The sequence below is a fragment of the Orycteropus afer genome, unplaced genomic scaffold (genome assembly GCF_000298275.1).
Source record: "Orycteropus afer afer isolate SDZICR_OR568_19922 unplaced genomic scaffold, OryAfe1.0 scaffold00205, whole genome shotgun sequence".
NCBI classification, from domain to species: domain Eukaryota; kingdom Metazoa; phylum Chordata; class Mammalia; order Tubulidentata; family Orycteropodidae; genus Orycteropus; species Orycteropus afer.
Window position 1 is genome coordinate 3,814,492 of NW_006921792.1, and position 20,719 is coordinate 3,835,210.

A 20,719-nucleotide genomic window follows, 5' to 3' on the forward strand; every position below is an offset into this window, starting at 1 on the left:
CCACATTGTTCTCCCTCTTTATGCAGGATCACCTACATCCCTTCCAAGTGGATGGCAGTGGTAGCTGGGCACCATCTAGTTCTTCTGGTCTCATAGTTGTATAGGTTGCAGATCGGATGGTGTACCAGTCGCTAGGACTGATTGTTTCCATTCATTTGGTTTTCTTCTTTCTTCTTGACGAGGAGACACCCATTGTTGCATTCTTTTCTATATTCTTGAGTGTGTGTAACATTAATACTTTTATGTGCTTACATTGAAGATGAAGAATTAATAATTGATGTGCAATTGTCATTCCTAATAAGTATGGTGTTGTTGATTAATAAATAAAAAACAGACACATAGTTATGAAACCAAGGCAATACACTAGAAGCAACAGAATGATGAGTTTTATTCCCTTGCCTTCCATGGACTTGGAAGACCAACGTGAGTGGATAACTTAACCTCTCTGCTAATAATTACACCCTTATGTTAATGCATCAATGTTATCTGTCAAATGGAAATGATACTCTGTATTGACTTTTTCTCCCTTAGATTATGGAATGAGTACCCAATCAAGCTCATTTTTAAAGCACTTTACAAGCACAAAGATTATAAAAATATTGAATAAGATTTCTTTCTTTCCTAGAGTAAACAGATTTCCTGAAAAATATACTGTATTTCTTTTCCAAATAGTGTGCCCCCCAAAACAGAACACACATACATATAGAACATACATACAACAGGTGGAAATTATGTTAACAAGTTCTGTCATAACATGCCATGTCTCCTGACATTTCCAGAAGTGAAGTGCCTAAGGCATTTGACTGCTAACCAGAAGGCTGGAGGTTCAAACCCACCAGCCACTCCTTGGAAGGAAGGTTGGGCAATGTACTTCCATAGAGATTTGTTACGTGCTGTCGAGTCCGACCTGACTCATAGCGACCCCTCCTTGGGTTGCCAGGGCAGTATCACTACAGAAGTAGATTGTCCCATCTTCCTTCTGAGGAGTGGCTGGTGGATTTGAACCTCCAGCCTTCTGGTTATCAGTCAACTGTCTTAGACACTATGCTACCAGAGCTCCCTCCGTGGAGACACTGCCTTGGAAACCCAAGGAGGGGTAGCTATGAGTCGGATCTGACTCTACGGCAGGGAGTTAGAGTCATTCTCATTCAATAGTCCAAAAATGTTTCTTTCAATTATAATGGTATAATAAAGATATAAGCCATAGTCAAGAAGTCATGGATTGAGTTGGTAGTACTGCAGCAATCCGAAAATAAACAAGTGAAACTGTTTGCTTGTACTGGACAGTTCACTACTGGGCCTGAAAGTGGGGGAATTTCTGGGGTCCATCAGTGGACCACATACTTTGCGCACTAGACAGGCACAGGGTGGGGGAAAGAGCTGCGCTTCGAACAGCCACAGTCCGAGGATGGGCTGGTCCTGTGGCTGGCAGGGGCATTGCCTGCACGTTGATCCAGACCTACGTGAAGCCCGGCTTTGTGGATGCGGGTGCACACTGCCCAGCCCCGCGAGTGCCCGGAAGTTCAGTTGGATCGGTCTTATATGATCGCGGGACTGCCGACCCTTCTTTACCAACGACTCTCACACCCACCCTGTGGCATCCGCGCGGGTGGGAGATTCAAAGAGCCTGAGCCAGGCTCTGGGTCAGCCAGATAGCAGGGCGGAACGTGCTATGCTGCAGTGCACCAGCCTTGCCTGCCTGAGTGGCCTCTGTGGTCTGTGTTGCTCACAATCACGCACCTCCTGGGCTGAGGCCAGGTGCACTGGCCAGGGCCGTTTCCTGGACGGAATAAGTGATCTCTTGCTGCACGGAAAAAGCGATTTTCGGAGCAGGGAAGGAATCTTGCTCCAAGAGGGGTTCATTTAGAAACTCAGGGGTAGGCTGATGAGGGTCTGCTGCTGGGAACCAAACCTCTGCTTCAACAGTCATCAAGACAAAGACTTAATAATAAATCCATGGAGGAAAGTGGAAGGAAAGAGGGAAAGGAGGGAAGGAGGGAGGAAGGAAAGAAATTGAAGTCATTAACGTGCAAAAATATTGGTATAGTGTGCTTATGAAATAACAACCAAGGAACAGGTTGTGTAGTATGAAAAATACATGGTGTGCACATTATTTGAGTAAAAATATGGTATTTCTATCTACAAATCATAAGATAAGACAAAAATAACTGACTTCCATCCCAAGAAAGGAACTCATAATTCTTCCCTTATTTCATTATTTTTTTTTCAAGAGTGAGGACTGGGACCTAAAGTAAGATAAATATAAAAGATCTAAAAGTAAATTAGGCATATTTTTGTCAAAGTACGTATATTAAATCATTTCAGAAAAGTTTGTTGAACTAAACGTTATTGAAAATGCATGCACAAAACACATACACATACATCACTCCTCCAAGACAATTAGAATTATACTTATCTTTTTTAATATTCTACTCAACTTGGGCTTCTTATATATGCTTCATTAAAAATATCCTACAGGAATTTTCTCCCACTCTGTTGAGATTAACAGATATCTCACCAGAAATTGTTTTCAGAAAGGCATAGACATAAATCTTAATTCCACAGCCCAATGAAAGCCGTGAACTACCACTTAGAACATTTTTAACAGACATCACGCTATAATTTTTCCTCTTCTCATCTGTATGTTCACTGACTTGCCAACGATTCTAAAGTTTATACAATGTGTATAAGTCATTTCCAAGAGAAATTGCTTTTTTCTCTGAAGCCCCAAAGCCCAAGGATACATGCTTTTGACTTTGAAATGATACAGTGACCACTTTGTAAGTTAAGAAACTTAGGTTTTAAGACAAGAAAAGTCACAGGCGCACTGGACTCATTATCACCTTTATTTATCTTCTGGGTAGATGTGTATAGATTTGGTTTTTATTTAATTTTTAAAATGTTTATCCTTTCCCAAATTTGTTTGTATGCATGTCATGTGTTATACATATTATATACCCTGATGAGAAAAGGCTTTGTTCAGGTACTTTTTGTAAGGGGTACTATTTACCTGATCCACCCAATCTTTCTACCAGAATGCTGACGGAAGCTGCCAGTTAAAATAGAGTTTCTCTTTTATAACACCTAAAGGGGTTTCTAAACTTAGGACTTAATCAGGATAAAATAAGAATTAGCTGAGATTGACTAGAATCAAAATATATGATTGTAGCAGGATATAAACATTTTGGCTGTTTTAATTGCAAGCCTAATTATTTTGTTTTTCTTCTTTTTCTACATGGGACTCCAAGGAAGGAATGGAAATATCTTCCTTCACTTTCTTAAAATATATGAAGATGAATTTCTCTCAGCCTTACATGTGTCAGGAAAGAAATGCTGATTTTGGCTGTTAATATGTTGGGATCTAAGTTATTGTGCCATTCAAGGTCTTTTGGGAAAACAAAGGAAGTTTTTGAGGGGGGAGGAAACTATAGAGGGAGAGAGAAAAGGAAAGGAAGAAGAAGAAGGGAATCTGAAAGACTGATTCACTGAAGGAAAATTACAAAGAAGGGAGAACTTTTACTCAGCAAAGGAGACTCAAAGAGGTAAATGGGGTGGGAGAGAACGGACAGTGGTCCTAAAAGTCTGGAGTTCTCCAAGGGATATTGTCCAAGAAGGGAAAGACTAGAGAGTGAAACTCAAAAATGAACACCAAACGAGATTTCACTGAAAATCCAGAAGCTGAAGGCTGTTGAATCATTGGATGCCAAACACCAGCCATGAGTAGAGGAAGGCTCTACCTTTCCAATTTCCAAAGCCTTGACCAACTGATCTTCCCATTTGCACCAACAACTAATATCTCATGGATTGAGTATCCAGAAAAGGGTATGACTTTTCCATACATCTCAACAGTACTGTATACCCTTTGGACACCCATTTTTATAAGGGCTTGGGACATGTGTAAGCTCAATAATGAGCAGTACTGAATAGGAGCTCTGTTGGCGTAGTGCCTAAGGCATTTGATTGCTAACCAGAAGGCTGGTGGTTCAAACCTACCAGACACTTCTCAGAAGGAAGATTGGGCAATCTACTTCAAAGTGATAATGCCTCAGAAACCCAAAGAGGGGTCGCTCTGAGTAGGATCTGACTCCACGGCAGTGGTTGTGTTGTGTTGCATTGTGGAGGTGGGATGGGTTTTACCTGAAAAAGCTTCAGACTGCCTGAGAGCCAAGAGTATATGACAATTTCCCCAAAATAATGAATATGTGAACTGTCCTAAAATGTGGATGCATGTATAATCATAAATACAACCGTGGCATATTCTATGCAGAGTGAGTCAGATGGTAATATTTAATTTTTTTTCCACTTGGAAACTGATGAAACTCTTTGATTAGACTACCTAAGGAAACAGACTCTTCAGTGTTGAAATCTTCTCTGTACCGTCTGCTGAAAATTTATATATTCCATGTTGTTCAGGATTGTGTTTTTATCCTGATCCATATCAAAGTGGTGCCTTAGGAATTAAAATATTTAATACTAACTGTAGAGATTTCTTAGTCTCTTTTCTTAGTCTCTCTGTCTAGCCCCTCAGATCCACTAAAGCATTTTGTCTTGTCACAGTTGAACATGGAGGTTCAGGCTTGTAAAGTCCAAAGAACTCTGCTGTTATTAGTGGCTATGCTCTTTCACATCAGAGTAAAGATCTAGGATAGGCAGATAGTTTTAGATTTCAGAGGTAGAAATTCACATTCAAATAAATCTGCTACAGAGAGCTTTATATCTTTAGTCGCTACCACACCTACAAGCTCTGGTACAGATGTATTTATTTCTTGACTTTCTCTCCTCTCATCAATTCTCTGAAAGTAAATAATGTCTTACCTTAAGGTGGCTTCTCTCTGAGTCTCAAATTCTGCTTTGTCTGAAATACAGTTAGTGGCTAGCGTTTTATGTTGTTGTTGGTAGTGTTAGGTGCCATTGAGTCAATTTGTATTCATAGAGACCCTATACGCAACAGAACAAACACTGCCAAGTCATGTGCTTTCTTCACAATCCTTGCTATGCTTGAGCCTATCATTGTAGCCACTGCATCAATCCATCTCATTGAGAGTCTTCCCTTTTTTTATTGACCCTCCACTTTACCAAGAATAATACCCTTCTTCAGGGACTAATCCCTTCTGACTACATGACCAGAGTAGGTGAGATGAAGACTGGTCATTCTTGTTTATAAGAACATTCTAGCTGCACTTCTCCCAGGACAGATCTGTTCATTTTTGTGGCAGTCGATGCTAGTTTCAGTATTCTTTGACAACACCACAATTCAAAGGCATAAATTCTTCTTCAGTCTTCCTTATTCATTGTGCAGCTTTCACATGTGTATGACAAAACTGCAAACCAAACTCACTGTCATCATGAGTCAGTCCTGACTCACAGCGACCCCTCCTTGGGTTTCTGAGGCCGTGTCTCTACAGAAGTAAATAGTCAGTCTTCTTTCCAAGGAGTGGCTGGTGAGTTTGAACCACTAGCCTTCTGGTTATTAGTCAAGTGCCTTAGGCACTATGCCACCAGAGCTCCTACATACTGAAAATTCCATGACTTAGGCGCAACTTAGTCTTCAAAGTGACACCTTTGTTCTTCAACACTTTAAAAAATAAAGATATTTTTAATATCTTTAAAAGAGGTCTTTTGCAGCAGATTTGTGCAGTGCAATATGATGTCTGATTTCTTGACTATTGCTTCCATGGGTGTTAATTGTGGATCCAAGTAAAATGAAACCCTTAGATTTTTATAAACCAATATGGATATTCAGCAACATGAGAATTACTTCCACACTGAATATTCTCTGAGTAGAATTTAGTAACTTCTTTTGTGACCCTATCAAAAATCCTATTATAATCCTAGGCTTGGGTGCTTAAGGATTTCATGACCAGTATGAGTAGAATACATGTAAATCGTGTAACTAGATCCACTAGAACTGATCAACTCTTTTATTACCATTGGATAATTTTTTTTAAGGCTTCATTACTGTGTAGTGCTAGAACTACATTTGATTAGACTATTCTGTAAAAACAGCAACAATATAATCTCTACATAATGTGTTAACATGTCATATATGAAATATCCTGTTTATAATGACAAGCACAGTAAGGATAATCTTCTATTTTGTGTAAAAATGTAGGTTTACAGAATAATAAAATATCTGGATTTCAACAGATCTTAATATCTTCCAGGCAAAGATACATTCTATCTTACTGTTTTTCATAGTAATGCTTAAATTCCTATAGGTCTAGAGGCATCATTAGTTCCTAAGAAAGCTCATGGTATTTGCTTTGTATTCACAGCAATATTTGAGTTGTTACCAACTATCCTGGGATTTGAATCCAACAGGTCTACCACTCTGCTACATAGGAGGTTTGTTTGTCACAACATGTCACTAAAGTCAAACCTCAAAAAAGAAAATGTGGATGGATAATTCTTCCTAATCAGCTAATTTCAATGCAAACTTTTAAATCAAGCTAAAGAGTTTTCTTTCGGTCTTTATCAGGTGACAAAAGTCCCTAGAAAATGAAGTGTAACTTCCTATAATTCTATAAGAAAAAAACAAAACAAAACAAAACAAAAAAAAACTCCCCTTAAAATTAGATGACAACCTGTTTCTCAAGTAAAGAAACATGCAATTGCCCAGTGATGGTAATTATAGACTGCAAATTGAAAATTATATTTGCTATACAATGGAACATTTCATATGTTAAGCTGTCATAATAGTGGGTTTTATTATTAGAATATGTTGAGGTTTAATGGGCAAACTTTGGACTTTGTGTTAAAAGGTCATGAATTAAGTTTCTAATATGGCAACCATCTTGCTGGCAAATATGAGCAAAGCCATTTAATTACTTTCCTCTACCATCTTTTGAGATATTAGCGTTCCCAGATTTTCTAAGGACAATTCAAATTGCATAAAAATAAAGTCATTAAGGTTATGATACAAGATAAAAATTAGAAAACAGAATATGAACCTGCACATCATCTGGGTAAGATTTTACTTTTAAGGATATGTAATCTCTTGTGTTTTCTTTTCTTTAAAATAGAGGATGTAATAGTATCTACTTTTTAAGGTTGTTATGAAAAATACCTAAAATAATGCTTATTTATCACTTAGTTAAATACTTGACACCAGTAATGCTTGTTGTTGTTGTTGCTGTTGTTGTTATGTGCCGTCAAGTTGGACCCAAGTCATAGCGACCCCTCCTTGGGTTTCCAAGGCAATATCACTATAGAAGTAGATTGCCCCATCTTCCTTCTGAGGAGTGGCTGGCGGGTTTGAGCCTCCAGCCTTCTGGTTAGCAGTCAAGTGCCTTAGCCACTATGCTACCAGAGCATATTGTCTCATATGAATATTATTTACTACCTAAAATGCCCTACAATAGATGAAACATTTCCTGGTTTTGAGGATAATAGTCAAATATGCTATGGGCTCTGATTAAGGCTCTCCTCGGAAGTAACAAGGAAGGAAAAACATATTGAGCCATGAAATCATCTTTGGAATAAAGTGTAAGGATACAAATGGCTCATTTGGATACATAAAGTTTTTAACTACATAAAAGTCATTTACAATTGGTTTTGGCATGTACAGATTTGCCATAAAATCTCCTATTTTTCACTATGACCACTCAAAAACAGATCTCCCAAATAGTGACACTTATTTGAAATGCTCTTTTGGAAAATTGTTGTTGTTGTTATGTGCTGTCGAGTCGGCCCCAACTCATAGCGACCCCTCCTTGGGTTTCCAAGGCAGTATCACTACGGAAGTAGGATTGCCCAACCTTGCTTCCGAGGAGTGGCTGGTGAATTTGAACCGCCAGCCTTCTGGTTAGCAGTCAAGTGCTTTAGCCACTATGCTACCAGAGCTCCTTTGGAAAATATATATGGAAAATAAATGATGTAGCCCAGGGGGAAAAAAAAAAAAAAAAAGTACAATCTTTTGGCCTATTCTGATCAGTGGTATCAGTTCAATACAAAATGTTGTATATGCAAATAATATACTCTCATAAGAGAAAGACAACATCACTAAAACATTATCATTATTATTATGTTTACTTAGTATAAATTCATAAAGGTCAATGAGATTTTAAGATCCATCTATCACAAGCCTTTATCTGATGCTTGAATCATTTCCAGAACTTTCTTACTATCTGCTCATTCAGCCCATAGTTGCATTCCATCAGTGTCTGGAAACGCCACCTCCCAATATGTTCCATGCTAAGGTCGGATAAAGGGGTGTGGTATGGTAGAATATGACCTTTTGAAATGGGACACTGGGTTTGTATTATGGTTCAGCTATGCTTAGTGAGTGTTGTCCCTGGTAGCGTAGTGCCTATGGTGCTTGACTGCTAACCAGAAGGCTGAAGGTTCAAACCCACCAGCCACTCCTTGGAAGGAAGGTTGGGCAATCTACTTCTGTAGTGATACTGCCTCGGAAACCCAAAGAGGGGTCACTACGAGTCGGGTCCGACTCGACAGTACATAACAACAACAACAAGCTTCAGATTCCTCATCAGTAAAATGTGGGCGATATTCTCTACCTCACAGAGCTATCTTTTCTAATGATAAACTCTCACAGCTATCGAGTAGGATCCGACTCATAGCGACACCTCCTTGGGTTTCCGAGGCAGTATCACTACGGAAGTAGACTGCTCAGTCTTCTTTGCGAGGAGTGGCTGGTAGGTTTGAACTGCTAGCCTTTTGGTTAGCAGTCAAATGCCATAGGCAGTGCATCACCAGAGCTCCTCTAATGATAAAAGACACTCAATAAATCTGACTTCCCATTTCCCCTTTCTAAATAGTATGTGAAAATTATCTTCCCACTATAACCTCTCCTGTTGATCAAAATTCTGTTGTTGCTGTTATTACTATTTGGTGCTATCAAATTGGCTCCAACTCACAGTGACAACAGAACAGAACACTGACAGGTTATGTACCATCCTCACAATCCTTGATGTACTTCAGCCTATCATTGCAGCCACTATGTCAATCCATCTCATTGGGGGTCTTCCCCTTTTTCTCTGACCCTTTACTTTACAAAGCATGATGCTTCTCCAGGGACTTGTCCTACATGACCAAAGTAGGTTAGACAAAATTTGGCCATTCTCATTTCCAAGGACCACTCCGGCTGCACTTCCTCCAGGACAGATTAGCATGCTGGTTGTTTTGGCAGTGCATGGTATTTTCAGTATTCTTTGCCAACACTCTATTTCAAAGGCATCAACTGTTCTTGGGTCTTCCTTATCCATTCTCCAGCTTTCAAATGCAAATGAGGTGATTGAAGATACCATGACACACTTTTGTATTCAAAGTGACATCTTTGTTCTTCAACACTTTAAAGAAGTCTTTTGCAGCAGATATGCCCAGTGCAATACAATGTGTGATTTCTTGACTGCTGCTTCCATGGGTGATGATTGTGGATCCAAGTAAAGTGAAATCTTTGATAACTTCAATCTTTTCTCCATTTATCATGATGCTGCTTATTGGTCCACTTGTGAAGATTTTTGTTTTCTGTATGTTGAGGTGTAATCCATACTGCAGACTGTAGTCTTTAATTTTCATCAGTAAGTGCTTAAAGTCATCTTCACTTCCAGCAAGCAAGGTTGTGTCATCTGCATATCAGATTGTTAATGGGTCTTCCTCCAATTCTGATGTAGCGTTCTTCATATAGTCCAGCTTCTAATTGAGTATAAATATAAATTTTTACTTGACAGTCATCACTTTATTATATTGTGCTTTCTGAGTGTTTTAATCTTGGGGAAAAAATGCCACAAATTTCTGCAATCATTCTTCATATAACATGGATCCAAGTTCTCTACCATCTGGTCATTTTCCTGTGGCCTCACATTTCAATCAACTCACCCTCTTCAAATGTTACATACAGAAGTTACTTCAGTGCAGAATAGAGTGGATTAATTATTTTGCTTTTTCTAGAAGCAAATGATTACACTTCTTCCAAAGGAAGTTTGATAATATATCTATAAAACCAAAATCAAACTCACTGCCATCGAGTCTTTTTTCACTCATAGCAACTCCCATTGGGTTTCTGAGGTTGTAAATCTTTACAGAAGTAGATTGCCCCCTGTTCTTTCCACATAGTGGCTTGAAGTGTTTATCTTCTGGTTAGCAGTCAAGTTCCTTATCCACTATGCCACCAGAGCTATGAGATTCTGACTGGAATTATGGGTGGCCATGGGCCAGAACAACAACAACAACAAAATGGCATTTCCAGCCCAAAATACATAAGCTGAATCTAATCATGAAGAAATGTCAAGTAAGTCTAAATCATGGGATATTTGATAAAATAATTGGCTTGTATCCTTAAAGAAATAGCAATGTTGTGAAAGATAAAGAAAGACTATGGAACTGTTACAGATAAATGAGACCAAAGAAAATGACAAGAAGCAACAAAAGATTCTGGAGTGGATTTGGCACTGGAAAAAAAAAAATCTATAAATAACATTATTAGGACAATTGACAAAATCCAGTATGGATGGCCGATTATATAAAAAAAATTATACTATTATTAAAGTTCTTGAATTTCATAAATTCTTTGCATTTAAGTAGGAGAATATTCTTGTTTTTAGTAAATATACAGTGAAGTATTAAAGAGTAAAGGGACATGATTATACTCCGTACTCTTGAATAGTTTTTTGGGAAAAATATGTAATAAATAGAGCGTTAAAAAGCCCATATAGTAAAGTTACTGAATGTTGATTGTTGGTAAAGGGAATACAGAATTTTTTTGCAATATTCTTGTAGCTTTTTCTAAGTTAAAATTATTCCAAAATTAGAAAGTTAATAAAGGGTAAAAAATGAAATGAAATGATATGGTGGGCCCAAGCCAAAGCCTTGGCCTTAAGAGCACCCTCTCAGAGCACCTGATTAATTTGCTGTGGCTAGAAATATCCTTCTGTTAGGGACAAAGCCTCTGATCTCTGGGCCCATTGATATCCTTATTCCTTACCCACTGGTTGAACCTACAGTCACATTCAAAATAGGGAAAGAGTGGCAGTATCTGAGATGATCAGAATGGAACAAAGATACAGAAGCATCTGATCACATTTCCATCACTGGCTTATATTCACTCAAATTTGAATGAAACAGTATTTAGTTTCAAAACTGGATGTGGCATAAGAACATTTAAACTTAGTCTGACATTTCTTAAATATACTCACTATTTACATATCATTTCAAGATGCTTTCTAATTTCTAGCTTGTTAAACTTCTTCAATGAAATGAGACACCAAAAGACTGCATATGATGAAATATCCAAAGGGTCATTTGCTTTGGGACATAGCAAGGAGATTGTCATCTAAATGCAGCACATTATTTGAACAATAAAATGTTGCACAGGCAATGACCTTTACTTAGTGGATTACTACAAAAAGGTTATAATTTCCAGAGAAACTTTCCTGCCATTTTCTCTGATGCAACTAATTATAATTGACCTGCTGAGATCACTCAGATCTTGCTTTCTACTTCTAGGATTCACCTAGAATATTTCCAAACTCCAAGACATCTCTCAAAATTCAGCTTCCTGGAAAACAAACACTCTATATAGACACTCTACAATTTCAAGTCCAATTAACCTAAAATTGACAGTGATTCATCTTTTCTCTATCTCAGTTCTTTTCTTCAAATGTATATACTATATTGGTTATCTCTTCTCTTTGCTTGATATCTGGATGTCTATGGCCTCATGATGCAGGGGCAATTTAACCACAGAGTTGAAACCCAAATTAAGTCCATAGACTCACTTTGTGACTCTTTAGAAACTATGTTGTTGTTGTTGTTATGTGCCGTCGAGTCAGCCCTGACTCATAGCGACCCCTCCTTGGGTTTCCGAGGCAGTATCACTACGGAAGTAGGATTGCCCAACCTTCCTTCCGAGGAGTGGCTGGTGGGTTTGAACCGCCAGCCATCTGGTTAGCAGGCAAGTGTCTTAGCCACTATGCTACCAGAGCTCCCTTAGAAACTATAGGAACTTGTATAAGAATGTCAGTTACTGCCAATAAACTTCTCCAGGCTCAGCCATTCCTGGGCCTCTGTGCCATGAGTAAGATGTGACCATTATTAATGTCCATCTCCAAACAGTATGCATATCATTATGCCACACCACAGGAAAACCATCCACATCTGAAAATCATGCATTAACCATACCCCACTATACATCCATCTTTGGCAAATCTGTCACCAAAGCACAGAGGAAGAGTTAAAGAAATGTGTATTCCTGGCATCAGAGTACAGAGAAGAACCAAAGAAGAGTATTCTAGATTTGCAAGTAATACAAAAGTCCTATTTGCATAGGGGGGGGCAAAACAATATTATTTTCTTAATATCACATTTTCTATGATAGCAGTACATTTCTAATATTGCCTTTTTCAAGGTTATGGTATATCAGAAGCTTCTGTTGTTTTTTTTTTTTGTTTGTTTGTTTTTGTTTTTATATTTGTCTTTGTCATTGTTGTTGAATACATTAGAATACCAAACTTTGTCTCACATTCACCTTTCAAATCTTTCCCATTTTCCCTCTAATCAGTTCTACACAATGGCTGACAAATTTGTCTTCCATCTCAGTCTTGCTTAAAATAAATAAAACTTCTAATCACAAACCTTCTCACCAGAGTGAATTTTAAACTCTTTTTTCTGAGCTCTAAAGTTGTCTGTAATATCCCCTAACCTGTCCTTCTAATAATCTTCCTACTGCCCTTCTATACAAGTTGACTCTCCACCCCTGACAGACTGGTTCGCGCATTGTCCTGTGACCACATCTTGTGCTTTTCCAACTCCAAGCATTTGGTGATGTTTATCTCTAGTTTGCAGTACACTTTAACCTCCATCTGACAAAATTCCAACAAACCTTTAGGACCAACTTTAATATTGCCTCATTTTTGAAACCCTTCATGATCACTCCAGTCACAAACTCTCTTCCTATTCTCAGTTCACAGAGTAGTTACCACTTGGCCACGTGGCCTGTCTTCCCACTGATGTCCTTAGGAGCTCTGGTAGCATAGTGCCTAAGGCACTTGACTGCTAACCAGAAGGCTGGAAGTTCAAACCCATCAGCCCCTCCTCGGAAGGAAGATGGTGCAATCTACTTCCATAGAGATACTGCCTCGGAAACCAGTTGGGTCCAACTCAATGGCACATAACAACAACATAACAACCTTTCAAGACACAGTCTAGCACAACATGAATTCTATAATAAGATAACACAAGTTTAGTTCTTGGCTCCTCCACTTCCCGGCTCATAATCTAAGTCTGTTTTCTCATCTATTAAATGAGGATTAAAAAACCACTCACTTTATAGAAAAGAAATGGATGAGTTAATACTTCACAAGCAGTTAAAAGAAAGCCTTGCAACACAGTATGCACCATGTTAGTGTTTGTCAATATTAGTGGTCTTTGTGCACAGTTCCCTCCTCCACATACACAGTGTTTTGCACATAGGTACTCTAAATTTTGGATCAAACTATATCAAATAAGTTCAGAAAGCTTTTGAAAGCATGCTCTTAATTTCTCTAATGTATGGACAAATTTGGGTAAACAGATCTTTCAAAGGATGATGTCTGTATAATCTTTTTTTTTTTTTTTTTCTTTTTGGCTAAAGATAAACAAAATTTTAAACTAGACTGCAAAAAGAACTCAATATGGCAACTTATCTGAGGTAAGGAATAAAAAACCTGGAAAATGCAAATACTCAAAATCAGGCAAGAAAGAATGTGGTAATGCATGCATCTAGAACAGAGTTTGCCTGATGTTGCCAGGAAGATAAAACACCACCTTACAGGTTTGCAGATTATTACATCTATTGAGCAGATGGTCTCATAAGAAACTCAAATGTGTAGGAAACCAAGGGTCCTACATTTTATTCTTTACCTTGTCACCAAGTCCATTTTGAATATGAGAATTCTCTAAATCTCCTAAAATCATGGTAATATTTTTTTTCAGATTGTTTTTCTGATTTGTGAACTTATTTATATTAAATTGATACAAAGGCATAAAATTAAATCACATAATTATGTTTTTAATCAACTGCCTTTTTAGGAGAATTAAAAATACTTGAGTTCAAGACTATATAACTACTGAACACACTTTTTTTTTTCTACCTGTTAAAGCAGAATGAAAATATACTACCTTAATATTTGGAAGGGAGCTCTGGTAGCATAGTGCCTAAGGCACTTCACTGTTAACCAGAAGGCTGATGTTTCTAATCCACCAGCCACTCCTCAGAAGGAAGGTTGGGCAATCTACTTCTGTAGTGATATTGCCTCAGAAACCCAAGGAGGAGTCGCTATGAGTTGGGTTTGACTTCACGGCACATAACAACAACAACAATATTTGGAAAAATAATTAGCATTGATTACTATATTTTTCATTAGACGTCAGCTACCCTGAAGGATAACTTTTGAGTCAATAATTTGGTGTACAAGGCTCAACTGATTTCTCTACTTGCTTTTTGATCTCATCTACTCACTTTCCTCATTCATAGCCCAATGCAGCCTCATATCAAAGAACTTTCACTTCTCAGAATGTACCCTGCTCTTCTTGGGGTTTCTATCTCTGTACATGGTACACCTCTTTTGCCTGGCATGGTAACCTCTTATACTTCCTTTAATTCCCAGTTCATATGTTGCCTTTTCCTTTTCTCTACATTTTATTTCAAACAAGTTTATCTCTTTTGTTTCTATAGTGTCAAGATTCTACCTTTATTTCCTTAAGACTATAGTTATTTATTTACACACCTGTTCCTTGATTTAATTGTGAGTCTCCCTAGGACTGATATATGTATCAAATCATCTCTCTGTCAATTGTATCCAGTACATAGTAGGTTTTTAATAAATAACATTTGAATAAGTGCATAATTAAAATATCTAACACATTTTCTCAATGGAGCATTAAACTTTCTGTCCATTTAAATCTCCTACAGATTCAATATTCATTACTTTTATATAAACTGAATCTGTCTTAATTTTCATCTAAAATTTCATGTCTGTCACAGCCATCCATTTTTACTTTTGAGGACTCGTTCTTCTCTCATTCTAAATTCTCCCCACAATTATTTGGAGGTTTTATGGACAGAGTAGCTGATAACAAGTTAAAATTATGGCCTAAATTGACAGCAAAGTAAATCTTCTGATCTTTGGAAATCAATAACATTTTTACTGAATGCCCATCTGGCAATCAAAAAAGTCCCCACATAAACCACTTTCCATCATGCTGGAATATTTCCTTTTTCTAATTTCATCTGTGTAGTCATTCATCTATCCATCCACCCATTCATCAATCCCTCTACCCATATAGTCAATAATAAATAATTAAGTACTTTTTGTCTGCCAGACACCAAGTTCATGGCTGCAAGTCCAAAAATGAAAAAAAAGGTATAGGACATGTCTCCATGGAGATCTAAGTCCATGCACAGACAGGCCAATAAAACTACAACGAAAAATAATACAATGAGATAAGGGCTACTCAAAAAATTGCACAAAGTGCTGTGGGGTGAAATCAAAAAAAGAAAGCAGAGTTTCTCTGATATTTATAATGAAAGATTTGAAAATACTTCAAATGTCATACCTCTAAGAATGTGAAGATACCCTGATGTCATCCCAGACCATCCTTTCCACTGACTTCAGCAAAAGGAAAAGAGTAATATCCTAATTTCTCCAAAATATCTCTTGATTGTTCTCAGTTATCGTCAGGAAGTATTTTATTTGAAAACCGAAAGCCCTTTCCCCTTCAGCCAGCCTGTGGGGTGATTAAAACATGGGAGCTGAGCCTATCAGTGCTTGTATCAAGCATATGAAAAAGTTGTAGCCCGTGAGTCATGGCTCTTTTCATGTTTCCAGATCTGTGGGAGGAGAGGCCTTTGGCTGGCAGTGCTAACAATCTAGCACCTATGATGATCACTTGGGAAAAGGAAGATAGTAGATACCACCAGGAGAGCAACACAATCCTCTCTCCTCCCTAAAGTGTGCATATCCTCAGTGCCACCACTAGGCCATGCCTCAAAACAGCGTGAGAGCCAAAACCCACATTTTCAAAAAAAAGGACAAATAAATTAAGCTTCTGCCACCCACCTTCCTTATGTGCAGCTAAGGAAAATCAAGTGAAATAAACAAGCAAATTAGCAGCTGGTATGTGAGCGTCAGATCACAAATATGTTTTGAAGACTCTACCAACTAGTTCTTCCTGAATCAGATTTGTTTTTTCAGGGAAAATACTAATTAGTAATAATACTATTAATATTAATGCCTAGCATTTAGTGAAAGCTTACTGAGCTCCAGACAGTATGTTCACAATGTTACATGTATGCTGTTGTAGTTGTTAGGTGCATCAACTCAGTTCTGACCCATAAGGACTCTACGTACCACAGAAGGAAATATTGCCTGGTCCCGTGTCATCCCACAATCATTGCCATGTTGAAGTCATCATTGCAGCCACTGTATTGATCCATTTCATAGAGGGTCTTTGCCTTTTTTGCTGAACCTATTCCTCGGAAGGAAGGTTGGGCAATCCTACTTCTGTAGTGATACTGCCTCGGAAACCCAAGGAGGGGTCGCTATGAGTCGGGTTTGACTCGATGGCACGTAACAACAACAACAACATTCCTCACCTAGCATGATATCCTTCTACAGGAATTGGTGTTTTTGACAATATAACCAAGGTATGGGAGATGAAGTCTGGCCAATCTCATATCTAAGGAGCATTCTGGCTATACATCCTCCAAGATAGATTTGTTTGTTTTTCTAGCAGTCCATGGTACATTCAATATTCTTTGTCAATGCCACAATTCAAATGCTTCAATTTTTCTTCAGTCTTCTTTATTCATTGTCTAGCTCTCATAAGCTTATGGAGCTATTGAAAATACCACAGCTTGGGTCAGGTACACTTTAATCTTCAAAGTGACATCTTTGCTCATACACACTTTAAAGTGGTCTTTTGCAGCAGATTTTCCCAATGAAATACATCATTTGATTTCTTGACTGCTGCTTCTAAGGGCATTGATTGTGGATCCAAGTGAAATGAAATCCTTGACAACTTCAATCTTTTCTTCATTTGTTATGTTATCACTTATTGGTGTAGTTGTAAGGATTTTTGTTTTCTTTATATTGATGCAAAATCCATACTGTATAGATGTATATCTCATTTAATGAATGCACACTTCATGTAGTGCTAATATAACTCAGTCTTTACTGATAAAAAATTTAAGGTTCAGAAAGGCTCAGTAATTTGCCAGAGTTCACATATGTATTAAGCAACTAAGCAGAGCCTGTGTTCATCTTAAACAACATACTTTCCTAAAACTAAAGGAAAACATTAAAGTAAGATCAGCACAAGAATGAACATTCTTCCCTACAGTCAGTTATTAAGTAATCCATAAATTCCAGTGGTAGGAAGGTGTCAGCATACCTGAAATTCAAACACATAATCTTCTTGACCAAGTGTCATTTATAATAAATATTTATATTTATAATAAACAATGAAAAAAATAGGGCTTCTAAGTTCATTGATCACAGAAAATAAATTTTTTTTCCCTGTTTTTCCTAGTTTGTTTAGGCAGTTTTCTTCAAAATACTGCTGTACTTTGGACTTGTGTCAAGAGGAACCAGTCCCTTGAGAAGGATATCATGCTTGATAAAAGAGGAAGATCTTCAATGATATAGATTAACACAGTGGCTGCAACAGTAGGGTCAAACATACAAACAATTGTGAGGGTGATGCAGGACTGAGCAGTGTTTTTATTCTGTTGTGCATAGGTTTGCTATGGCTTGGAACCAACTCAATGACACCTAACAATGACAACAACTTACAAATCTTTTTTCCACTAAGATATTAATATTACATTATTTAGCAGAATTCAGAAAGACTTTCTCATACTTATAAGTAACACATACTTTCAAAGTCTGTACTCTGTAGTGCAGAAAGGGTCTAATTTAAAAAAAAAAAAAAGAAGAACATAGCTTGGTAAATAAGTGAGAAATTGGGACATTTTTCATTTAACAATTATTATTCTTCTTTAGAGACAAGATTTGAAAAACTAATCACAGAATAACTTCAAAATATTAAAGACACTGGAAAGAAGGTGTGATAGTTGGAGCTGTGTGTCAACTTGGCTGGACCCCAGTTCTGTGTGGTTGTTCCCTTGATGGGATGGGATGACTGTGTTCTGAGTGGCCAATCTGCCCAAGGGGAGTTTTCCTAGGGGTGTGGCCTGCTTCCAGGATACCTAGGGACATCCTGGGAAGAGAGACATTCTTCTGTGGATCAGGACCCTGGTGTGCTGACTACAACCTCCCGTGAGTGAGCAGCCCACCACTCGGCCTGGAGAGCTTGGATTCGTCTTTCATGTTGGAGTCAACAACCAGTGTACTGCCTGCCAGCCTTGAATTTCTCAGCCCCCTGTGGTTGCAGAAGCTAAGGCTGCCTCCAGCCTGATGTTTCCTCCAGGGACTTTGGACTTGCTGGCTTCTATACATTTGCGAACCATTTTCCTAAGATAAATCTCTCTCTCTCTCTCTCTCTCTCTCTCTCTCTCTATATATATATATATATATATAAGCTTTGCTGTTTTTTGTTTCTCTAGAGAACCCAGTCTAACACAGAAGGTGACTTCAATATTTCCTATAATTTTTAAAGAAACAGTCAGGATTGGAAACCTACTAAGACCCAGTGATCTAAGGAGATTGCAATGGTGTCTGGTGGGCTAACAAGTAAATCAAGAAAGATCTTTTACAAGGTATTTTGATTGGTAAGGAAGATAGAAGTAAAAAATGACCTTTACCCATTTGGATCCCTTCAGTATTTGAGGGAGCTGGAGACAAAAGAAGGGTGTCCAATGAACCCTAAAACTTTGCTACCTAAAGTGTGATCTTCACCCAGTGTCATCAGTATGACCTGGGAGACTGTTAGAAAGAGTAACAGATTCTATTCCAGACTTTCTTAGAATCTGCATTATATTATAATCCCTAAATGACTTGTAAGAATACAAATGTTTGTGATGCATTTCTCCAAAACATCCCATCAGAGACAGCTGTAAACATCCATGAAGCCCAGCAAGGGTTGATACCAGCTCAAAACAGTGGCAGTCAAGTATGAATTTTCTTGCATCATAACCTCCACTCTTCTGTTCCCATTTCAACCACTCATTATTTCCACTTCCACAGCTTTAGTACAAGCCACCTTCCTCTCTACTTTAGTAATGGTGGACATGTTATGCACTAAAGAAACAACAACATAAAAACTTTTATAATGAAGTTTAGTAGCTTTGAACACATTTGGAATGCACTCTCTGCCTCCCCTACTGACCTTAGACTACCTGCACTCCACATAGTAGCCAGAGGAATCTTGCCGATGTAGGAAATGGATAGTGACACCCAACATTTGAAAGTAATTCAAGGACCTCATTTTGCACTAAGATAAAATCCAAACATCAAAGAATGGCCTATGAACTCTCTGGCTGAACCTTTATCTCACATATCTGTTCCCCTTGCTCTTTCATTCTTGAACATGTGAAGCTTACCTTGCCTCAGAACACTTGCAGTTGTAAAATCTTCCATAACTTTACATGGCTACCTCCTTCTCAACAGTCAGGTTTCAACTCAAATGTCACCTCTTTAGAGACACCTTCCCTAGCTTTTCCCTTCCTCATTTCCCTGAGTTTATTTTCTTCATTCAATTTAATAATATAATACAATTTAATAAATTCATTCAATTTACTAATCTCTGAATATATTTTATTTATTTACATACATTTATAAAAAAGACTAAAACAGCCTTTGTCCCTTGCCTCTTCTCTTTTTTAATTCCATTTCTCTCTTTTATTTCCTACCTCTACTGCCTCTGGTAGCATAGTGCCTAAGGCACTTGACTGCTCACTAGAAGGCTGGTGGTTCAAACCCACCAGCCACTCCTCGGAAGGAAGGTTGGGCAATCTACTTCCATAGTGATACTGCCTCGGAAACCCAAGGAGGGGTCGCTATGAGTCGGGGCTGACTCGACGGCAAACAACAACAACAACAACAACTCTACTCCCTCTGAATTTTTACTCCAAAGATTACAAAATAGCTTTCACAAAAATTTCTCTGATAGCTATTTGGATAGTATTGTACTAATGTTCCTGAGCAAGAGGCACACACAACAGCAATCTCTAACCATGCAAGCAGGAAACTTTGCAAGAGCTAAAGAGAAACTATTACGTGAGTCAAACCACAATGATAAGTGCTCTTCTCCTTACGCTATAAAACCAAAACCTTGCCTCAACAGTCAAGTCTTTTTCAGTTGCTCTCCAACATATATCTGTTAAATAAAGGCTTTAGTCTCTTTTTTGAGTCACTTATTTTCTTTTGTTATCATCTATAGTATTCCTTCTCTTATTAGAAGTTAAGCTCATTATAATAATTATCACCAGGATCAATCTTTATGGTTCATCACCATCAATAGAATCTAAAACAATGTATTTTATGAGGTAAACTCAAAAATTCACTGCCATTGAGTCAATTTCGACTCACAGTGACCCCTCCTTGGGTTTCTGAGGCAGTATCACTATGGAAGTAGATTTGCCCACCTCCCTTGTGAGGAGTGGCTGGTGGTGCTCAATAAATATTCATGGAACAGAGATAACATTTAGGGACACTTGAAAAAAGAAGGTACAAAAACTCTCTGGAACCCTTTTCATTCAGGGGAATGGAACTTTTGTATTTTGGAAATTAAGCCTCTAGTAGAGAGCATTATCCCTAAAGCC